We start from the raw sequence: 10,361 nt of genomic DNA, 5'->3' as shown, positions 1-10,361 counted from the left end.
GTTTTCTTTGGTAATAACACTGCTTGAATGTTTGGTAATACACCACCTTGAGCAATTGTTACACCAGATAATAATTTATTTAATTCTTCATCATTACGAATTGCCAATTGTAAATGACGTGGAATGATACGTGTTTTTTTGTTATCACGGGCAGCATTACCAGCTAACTCGAGAACTTCTGCAGCCAAATATTCCATAACAGCAGCCAAATATACTGGGGCACCAGCACCTACTCGTTCAGCATAATTTCCTTTTCGTAATAATCTGTGAATTCTTCCAACAGGAAATTGTAATCCTGCTCGGCTTGATCTTGACTTTGCCTTTCCCTTTACTTTACCACCTTTACCTCGTCCAGACATAGCGAATAAATTTATTTAATTAATATTTTTTTTTGTAAATATAATCACACAGATGTGTACGTTACGGGGATTGTAACATAAATGTTTAAAATGTTATTTGGGTATTTTAATTTATAATATTTATAAAATATAAAACTTTAAAAATAAACCAATCACCTTATAGTATTATTTTCAGCCAATCAGAGAGTAGTATTCATTTTTATTGTTATATCCATCTTCGCGTATATAATACGCTAGTTGTATACACGACACGCTCATACATATACTGACTGGTGTTCTGTAACTATCTGTGTATATTAATTGTTTGTAACAATGCCACCAAAAACAAGTGGAAAAGCAGCAAAAAAAGCTGGCAAAGCTCAAAAAAATATATCAAAGAGTGATAAGAAAAAGAAGAGGAAGCGCAAGGAATCATATGCAATTTACATTTACAAAGTATTAAAACAAGTGCATCCTGATACTGGTATCTCTAGTAAAGCTATGAGTATCATGAACAGTTTTGTTAATGATATTTTTGAACGTATTGCTGCTGAAGCATCACGTTTAGCACATTATAATAAACGTTCAACAATCACAAGTCGGGAAATTCAAACCGCAGTTCGATTATTATTACCTGGTGAATTGGCAAAGCACGCTGTTAGTGAAGGTACTAAAGCTGTTACAAAATATACAAGTTCAAAATAAATAAATCGAAAATATTATTTAATTGATAACATAAAAATACATCAACATATAAAAACGGCTCTCTTTTTAAGAGAGCCATCAAATTTTTTAAATAAGAGTAAATTATTTTTATATATACAAAAAAATTAAATAAACAATTATTAATATCATATTTAATATAAAATTTTATATATTAATAGCTTGAATATATCTATTATTAGTATATCAATATTATTAATTTTAAATATAATAAAGGATATCGCGGAATATATATCGTAAATCAGTGTAATGCAAATGCATTACATTACCTTTATTATTTTCATTTTACATTTACTACTTGTTTATGTACGCTTATAATTATTAGAAAAATATTTTTAATAATTTTAAAAAATAAATGAAATAATAAAAATTTAATAATAAATTATTTATTGAAAGTATAAAAAATGGTATAGCAAAATCTTTATTTTCTTTGATTAAGGCGAAATGTTTTATTAGTTATAAATTCGATAATCTCCTATCGATACTTGTTACTCTTAACTTGTATATATAAAAAATATAATAGTATATTAATTTATAATAAAATTTTTTCAAAAATTCAATAAGTTATTGTAAAATAAAATAGATAATATACAAATTATAATTTATTATTGCAGATATATTACAATAAAAAAAAAAAATAAAAATATTTGGTAATGTATGTTATAAACAAAATAATTTGTTGTAAACAAATTATATAATATGTTATATTTATTAACAAATTTATTTACTCTTATATAAATAAAATTAGTGGCTTCCCAAAAAGGAAAGCCTGTTTAAATTTATCGGATGTATTAAATATTCTTTAATAAATTTACTAAATATTTTAAGTAAATTATTATATTTTCTTAACCTCCAAAACCATACAAAGTACGACCTTGTCGTTTTAATGCATATACAACATCCATAGCTGTAACTGTTTTACGTTTTGCGTGTTCAGTATATGTAACAGCATCCCGAATAACATTTTCAAGGAATACTTTAAGTACACCACGTGTTTCTTCATAAATTAAACCAGAGATACGTTTTACTCCACCTCGTCGTGCTAAACGACGAATTGCAGGTTTTGTAATACCTTGGATATTATCACGCAAAACTTTTCTATGACGTTTTGCACCCCCTTTTCCAAGACCCTTTCCACCTTTTCCTCTGCCAGTCATTTTAATAAAAAATTATTTACAATATTTTAACGAACGGATAACACGTGTGTTAACCTCACAAGTATTGTAATGTATGTGAGCGCCGGTACAATTGTGCCTTTTTATATAAAGCATTAAAGATTTTTTAAGCCACGCCTATACAATTTGATTAGTCCATACTCTGATAGCTATCCAATAGGATATGACAACAAAAATTTTGAAATTTCATATAAATATAAATACAACACATTTATTTCGCATTTAAACATTTGACTTTGTAGTATCAAATTGTCGAATATAATTTTTAAAATTGTGTGTTTTTTTGTAAAAACATTATTATTTGAAAATGGCTAGAACCAAGCAAACTGCACGTAAATCAACTGGTGGATAAAGCACCAAGAAAACAATTAGCAACGAAAGCTGCACGTAAAAGTGCACCAGCAACTGGTGGAGTAAAAAAACCACACAGATATCGTCCTGGTACAGTAGCTTTACGAGAAATTCGTCGTTATCAAAAAAGTACTGAATTGTTAATTCGTAAATTACCATTCCAACGTTTAGTACGTGAAATTGCACAAGATTTTAAAACCGATTTACGTTTTCAAAGTTCAGCTGTTATGGCATTACAAGAAGCTAGTGAAGCCTATTTAGTAGGTTTATTTGAAGATACCAATTTATGCGCAATTCATGCAAAGCGTGTTACAATTATGCCTAAGGATATACAATTGGCAAGACGTATTCGTGGAGAACGTGCATAAGCGTTTTAAATGACAATTTAAAAAAAAAAAAACAAATAAGAAATATTTTCGGTCCTATATATAGGACCAACATATATTATTAAATAAGAGTATATTATTTTTATTAAAAAATATATATATATATATATATATATATATATATATATATATATATATATAAATATAAATTATTGAAATAAAATTAAACATTATTAAAATTTTGTTATAATTATAAGCGATTGCTATTTCTAAAAATAAATAAATTTCATAAAATTTATATTATTTTATATTCATTTGAAATATTAAAAAAACTTCTCGCTTTAAAGTAACCATGATATGAGTTATAAATGCAATAAAATTTTATACAAAAAATAATATTTATTTGTTGATGAATAATATAAAAGGTTTACATTTCTAAATAACATATATTTATATATGGTGTGTAAAAAAAAAGAAAAGAAGAAAAATAATTTATATTTTTAATATAAAAAGGCAACCGCACACAGTGTTCCCAAGCGGTCACCCATCCAAGTACTGACTGTGCCCAATGTTGCTTAACTTCGGTGATCGGACGAGAACCGGTGTTTTCAACGTGGTATGGCTGTTGCCAGTAATAAATGAAAATTTTTACAAATATATATTTTTCATAAATATCATTAATATTAAAGTATATTATTAAAATTTTCAATGAAGTAATCAATTTAAATATATACTTATTTATTATACCATATATTTTAAATAAAAATGCAACCGCACACAGTATTCTCAAGTGGCCACCCATCCGTGGTACTGACTGTGGCAAATGTTTCTAAACTATTATTTTATAAAATATTTATACAAAAAATAATTTACTCTTATCAAATATTAATTTGTGGCCTGTATTAAGGCCTATGTTATTTTCATTTTTTAGCAAAAATAATGAAATATTTCAATATATTATTAAAGTAACAGATCATTTCTTTTTTGGTGCTGCTTTTTTAATTTTTGTAGGAGATGATTTGGCAACAGAAGCTTTCTTAGCTTTTGGTGCTTTCGGTTTACGAGCAGGGCTACTTTTGGCAGCGGATTTTGTACTTTTTGCTGGTTTTGCTTTAACTGGTGCTTTTTTTGATGCCGCTGATGATTTTGCAGTAACTTTTTTAGCAGCAGTTGATGATGATGGAGTCGCTTTTTTTGCTTTAGGCTTTTTGGCTGCCAATGATGTAGTTGTGGCTTTCTTTTCTTTTGGTGCCCGTTTACTTTTAGCACTCTTTGCTGAACCTTTTGCTCCACTTTCTTTTTTGGATACTTTTGATTTAGCTGAAGAATTAGATGAAGCGGAAGCAGCCAATTTGAATGAACCAGATGCACCTTTACCTTTAGTTTGTACCAAGGCTCCCTCAGTTACAGCAGCTTTTAAATATTTTTTAATAAATGGTGAAATTTTATCAGAATCCACTTTATAATTTGCAGCTAAATATTTTTTAATTGCTTGTAATGATGAACCACCACGTTCTTTTAAATTTTTAATTGCGTTAACAACCATTTCTGATGTACGTGGATGTGTTGGTTTTGAATGTTGTTTTGTACGTTTAGCACCAGAAGCTGTTGCTTTTTTTGTTGGTGTTGTAGAAGCAGCAGTAACCGCAGTTGCTGCAACAGCTGTAGAATTTTCTTCGGCCATATTTTTTACTTTATAAAAATAATGTATTTATTATAAATATTTAAATGATAAAATATAATAATTCTATCAAATAAAAAATAAAGGTTTTCAATTATATCATTATTCACAATAATATAAGTCCCTATGTAAGTCAAAGTACCATGTAGAAAACACATAAAAATTAAATAGTATTTCTAATTTACTGTCGTAGTAAACATGATTTATTTTTTCAATTTCTATAATATATAAAATAATAAATTATAAATTTAATAATAATATTTATTTTATAAATTAAAATATATTTAATTTTTTTATTAACAATTATTAATAAACATAGTTTAATATTAATTATTTCAATCATACAAAACAATAATATTTTTAAGGTAAACTTAAAAAGTATATATTTTTATTTTTTATTTAATATCGATTTATTATAAATTATTAGTATATAAATAATTAAAAAATTTAATATATAAATATATATATTATAGTATAAGATTTCATTTTTAGAAAAACTTTTTTTGTCAATAATGAAAACGTATTATTATGAAATGTGTTAATCGAACATTGACAAAATATATTTCATTAGAAAATACTTTTATTTATGCATTAATATCAATAATTAACTATTAAATTAATTTTTTCATAATTATATAAAGAAATTTTATACTGATATAAGTATTTATATATTATAATATTTATTTTAAATATAAAAAAATTTATGACAAAATATATTATTAGAGTATTTGTTGAGATTAATATAAGATTATTTTAAATAAGAATTAATTTATATAATTATTAAAATATTATTAATTTTATGTTATGTAATTTTAATAAAAATAAATAATAATAATAAATATAAAAATTTTTTAACAATTTAAATTTTATATGATCTAAATAATTTTGTTAAGTACGATATGAGAAATCATTGTAAGCTTCGTTAAGAAACTTTGTAATATAAAATAATAATAATAATATTAAATATATAAATAAATAAAATAAATTTGATACATATTTTTGGTTCATTCTGTGTATAAATCAAAGGATACCGAATAATTGGTAACGGATGCGATATATTATAGTATCGAGTATTAAAACATAATATATAAATTTATCTTGTTATTCAAATTTTTTGTTACTTAACTTATGTATTTAGAAAATTTATAATATTATTTATATAATTGACATAAAATCTTATAAATTGAAATTTTATTAATATGTATCAAAAGAAGAGAGTAACGTATTGATATAATATCAAAGGATACTGATTATTTAAATAACGAATACGTCATATATTGTTTGTGTAACAAAGTTCACTTGGCCATCTAGTTGAAAATAACATTTTCAATAGAAAGTTTATATGCTTTTTTTTTTCTTTAATTATTAAAAAAATAAATTGAAATTTAATTCAATCAAATTTTATAATAATTTTTAAAAAATTTTTCCTTTTAAAAAATATTTTGTGATGTTGTGATAATATGTATTAATACAAGTGCATCCTGATACTTTTATCTCTAGTAAAGGTATGAGTATCATGAACAGTTTTGTTATCTAATGATATTATTTTGATAATATTTTGTGTATATTCTTATAATATTTTGTCTAAATATCATCATAATACAATATTATTTTGATAATATTTTATGAATATTCTTATAATATGTTACCTAAATGTCATCATAATATGATGAATTATTTCCATAATAACATATAAAAAAGAAAAAAAAAAAAAAGAATCATTAATTTATAATTATTTAAATTGATTCTTTAAAAAAATATTATAATATATTATTTATAAAAATAATTTTTACTCTTATTTTAAATAAATTTGTGGCCTTTTATTAAAAGGCCTATGATCGATGTATTATTATTATAAAAATTAATGCAATGTTTTTAATTTATGCTTTCTTTTCAGTTTTCTTTGGTAATAACACTGCTTGAATGTTTGGTAATACACCACCTTGAGCAATTGTTACACCAGATAATAATTTATTTAATTCTTCATCATTACGAATTGCCAATTGTAAATGACGTGGAATGATACGTGTTTTTTTGTTATCACGGGCAGCATTACCAGCTAACTCGAGAACTTCTGCAGCCAAATATTCCATAACAGCAGCCAAATATACTGGGGCACCAGCACCTACTCGTTCAGCATAATTTCCTTTTCGTAATAATCTGTGAATTCTTCCAACAGGAAATTGTAATCCTGCTCGGCTTGATCTTGACTTTGCCTTTCCCTTTACTTTACCACCTTTACCTCGTCCAGACATAGCGAATAAATTTATTTAATTAATATTTTTTTTTGTAAATATAATCACACAGATGTGTACGTTACGGGGATTGTAACATAAATGTTTAAAATGTTATTTGGGTATTTTAATTTATAATATTTATAAAATATAAAACTTTAAAAATAAACCAATCACCTTATAGTATTATTTTCAGCCAATCAGAGAGTAGTATTCATTTTTATTGTTATATCCATCTTCGCGTATATAATACGCTAGTTGTATACACGACACGCTCATACATATACTGACTGGTGTTCTGTAACTATCTGTGTATATTAATTGTTTGTAACAATGCCACCAAAAACAAGTGGAAAAGCAGCAAAAAAAGCTGGCAAAGCTCAAAAAAATATATCAAAGAGTGATAAGAAAAAGAAGAGGAAGCGCAAGGAATCATATGCAATTTACATTTACAAAGTATTAAAACAAGTGCATCCTGATACTGGTATCTCTAGTAAAGCTATGAGTATCATGAACAGTTTTGTTAATGATATTTTTGAACGTATTGCTGCTGAAGCATCACGTTTAGCACATTATAATAAACGTTCAACAATCACAAGTCGGGAAATTCAAACCGCAGTTCGATTATTATTACCTGGTGAATTGGCAAAGCACGCTGTTAGTGAAGGTACTAAAGCTGTTACAAAATATACAAGTTCAAAATAAATAAATCGAAAATATTATTTAATTGATAACATAAAAATACATCAACATATAAAAACGGCTCTCTTTTTAAGAGAGCCATCAAATTTTTTAAATAAGAGTAAATTATTTTTATATATACAAAAAAATTAAATAAACAATTATTAATATCATATTTAATATAAAATTTTATATATTAATAGCTTGAATATATCTATTATTAGTATATCAATATTATTAATTTTAAATATAATAAAGGATATCGCGGAATATATATCGTAAATCAATGTAATGCATTTGCATTACATTACCTTTATTATTTTCATTTTACATTTACTACTTGTTTATGTACGCTTATAATTATTAGAAAAATATTTTTAATAATTTTAAAAAATAAATGAAATAATAAAAATTTAATAATAAATTATTTATTGAAAGTATAAAAAATGGTATAGCAAAATCTTTATTTTCTTTGATTAAGGCGAAATGTTTTATTAGTTATAAATTCGATAATCTCCTATCGATACTTGTTACTCTTAACTTGTATATATAAAAAATATAATAGTATATTAATTTATAATAAAATTTTTTCAAAAATTCAATAAGTTATTGTAAAATAAAATAGATAATATACAAATTATAATTTATTATTGCAGATATATTACAATAAAAAAAAAAAATAAAAATATTTGGTAATGTATGTTATAAACAAAATAATTTGTTGTAAACAAATTATATAATATGTTATATTTATTAACAAATTTATTTACTCTTATATAAATAAAATTAGTGGCTTCCCAAAAAGGAAAGCCTGTTTAAATTTATCGGATGTATTAAATATTCTTTAATAAATTTACTAAATATTTTAAGTAAATTATTATATTTTCTTAACCTCCAAAACCATACAAAGTACGACCTTGTCGTTTTAATGCATATACAACATCCATAGCTGTAACTGTTTTACGTTTTGCGTGTTCAGTATATGTAACAGCATCCCGAATAACATTTTCAAGGAATACTTTAAGTACACCACGTGTTTCTTCATAAATTAAACCAGAGATACGTTTTACTCCACCTCGTCGTGCTAAACGACGAATTGCAGGTTTTGTAATACCTTGGATATTATCACGCAAAACTTTTCTATGACGTTTTGCACCCCCTTTTCCAAGACCCTTTCCACCTTTTCCTCTGCCAGTCATTTTAATAAAAAATTATTTACAATATTTTAACGAACGGATAACACGTGTGTTAACCTCACAAGTATTGTAATGTATGTGAGCGCCGGTACAATTGTGCCTTTTTATATAAAGCATTAAAGATTTTTTAAGCCACGCCTATACAATTTGATTAGTCCATACTCTGATAGCTATCCAATAGGATATGACAACAAAAATTTTGAAATTTCATATAAATATAAATACAACACATTTATTTCGCATTTAAACATTTGACTTTGTAGTATCAAATTGTCGAATATAATTTTTAAAATTGTGTGTTTTTTTGTAAAAACATTATTATTTGAAAATGGCTAGAACCAAGCAAACTGCACGTAAAAGTGCACCAGCAACTGGTGGAGTAAAAAAACCACACAGATATCGTCCTGGTACAGTAGCTTTACGAGAAATTCGTCGTTATCAAAAAAGTACTGAATTGTTAATTCGTAAATTACCATTCCAACGTTTAGTACGTGAAATTGCACAAGATTTTAAAACCGATTTACGTTTTCAAAGTTCAGCTGTTATGGCATTACAAGAAGCTAGTGAAGCCTATTTAGTAGGTTTATTTGAAGATACCAATTTATGCGCAATTCATGCAAAGCGTGTTACAATTATGCCTAAGGATATACAATTGGCAAGACGTATTCGTGGAGAACGTGCATAAGCGTTTTAAATGACAATTTAAAAAAAAAAAAAACAAATAAGAAATATTTTCGGTCCTATATATAGGACCAACATATATTATTAAATAAGAGTATATTATTTTTATTAAAAAAATATATATATATATATATATATATATATATATATATATATATATAAATATAAATTATTGAAATAAAATTAAACATTATTAAAATTTTGTTATAATTATAAGCGATTGCTATTTCTAAAAATAAATAAATTTCATAAAATTTATATTATTTTATATTCATTTGAAATATTAAAAAAACTTCTCGCTTTAAAGTAACCATGATATGAGTTATAAATGCAATAAAATTTTATACAAAAAATAATATTTATTTGTTGATGAATAATATAAAAGGTTTACATTTCTAAATAACATATATTTATATATGGTGTGTAAAAAAAAAGAAAAGAAGAAAAATAATTTATATTTTTAATATAAAAAGGCAACCGCACACAGTGTTCCCAAGCGGTCACCCATCCAAGTACTGACTGTGCCCAATGTTGCTTAACTTCGGTGATCGGACGAGAACCGGTGTTTTCAACGTGGTATGGCTGTTGCCAGTAATAAATGAAAATTTTTACAAATATATATTTTTCATAAATATCATTAATATTAAAGTATATTATTAAAATTTTCAATGAAGTAATCAATTTAAATATATACTTATTTATGTATACCATATATTTTAAATAAAAATGCAACCGCACACAGTATTCTCAAGTGGCCACCCATCCGTGGTACTGACTGTGGCAAATGTTTCTAAACTATTATTTTATAAAATATTTATACAAAAAATAATTTACTCTTATCAAATATTAATTTGTGGCCTGTATTAAGGCCTATGTTATTTTCATTTTTTAGCAAAAATAATGAAATATTTCAATATATTATTAAAGTAACAGATCATTTCTTTTTTGGTGCTGCTTTTTTAATTTTTGTAGGAG

At 24.8% G+C, this 10,361-nt stretch overlaps 2 non-coding genes across 2 annotated transcripts; both read right to left on the bottom strand.

Moving 5' to 3' along the window:
* Positions 1-3,424: 3,424 nt before the first annotated feature.
* Positions 3,425-3,543, bottom strand: LOC123303751. The gene has a single exon (XR_006535840.1). It is a non-coding gene; the product is annotated as a 5S ribosomal RNA (ribosomal RNA).
* Positions 3,544-9,857: 6,314 nt separating this feature from the next.
* Positions 9,858-9,976, bottom strand: LOC123303750. Its single transcript, XR_006535839.1, has one exon. It is a non-coding gene; the product is annotated as a 5S ribosomal RNA (ribosomal RNA).
* Positions 9,977-10,361: the final 385 nt, after the last annotated feature.

This window comes from Chrysoperla carnea, assembly GCF_905475395.1.
Source record: "Chrysoperla carnea chromosome X unlocalized genomic scaffold, inChrCarn1.1 SUPER_X_unloc_130, whole genome shotgun sequence".
In the NCBI taxonomy this organism is placed as follows: domain Eukaryota; kingdom Metazoa; phylum Arthropoda; class Insecta; order Neuroptera; family Chrysopidae; genus Chrysoperla; species Chrysoperla carnea.
Note: the sequence above shows the minus strand (reverse complement) of the source record. Positions and strands in the feature narration are given on the sequence as shown.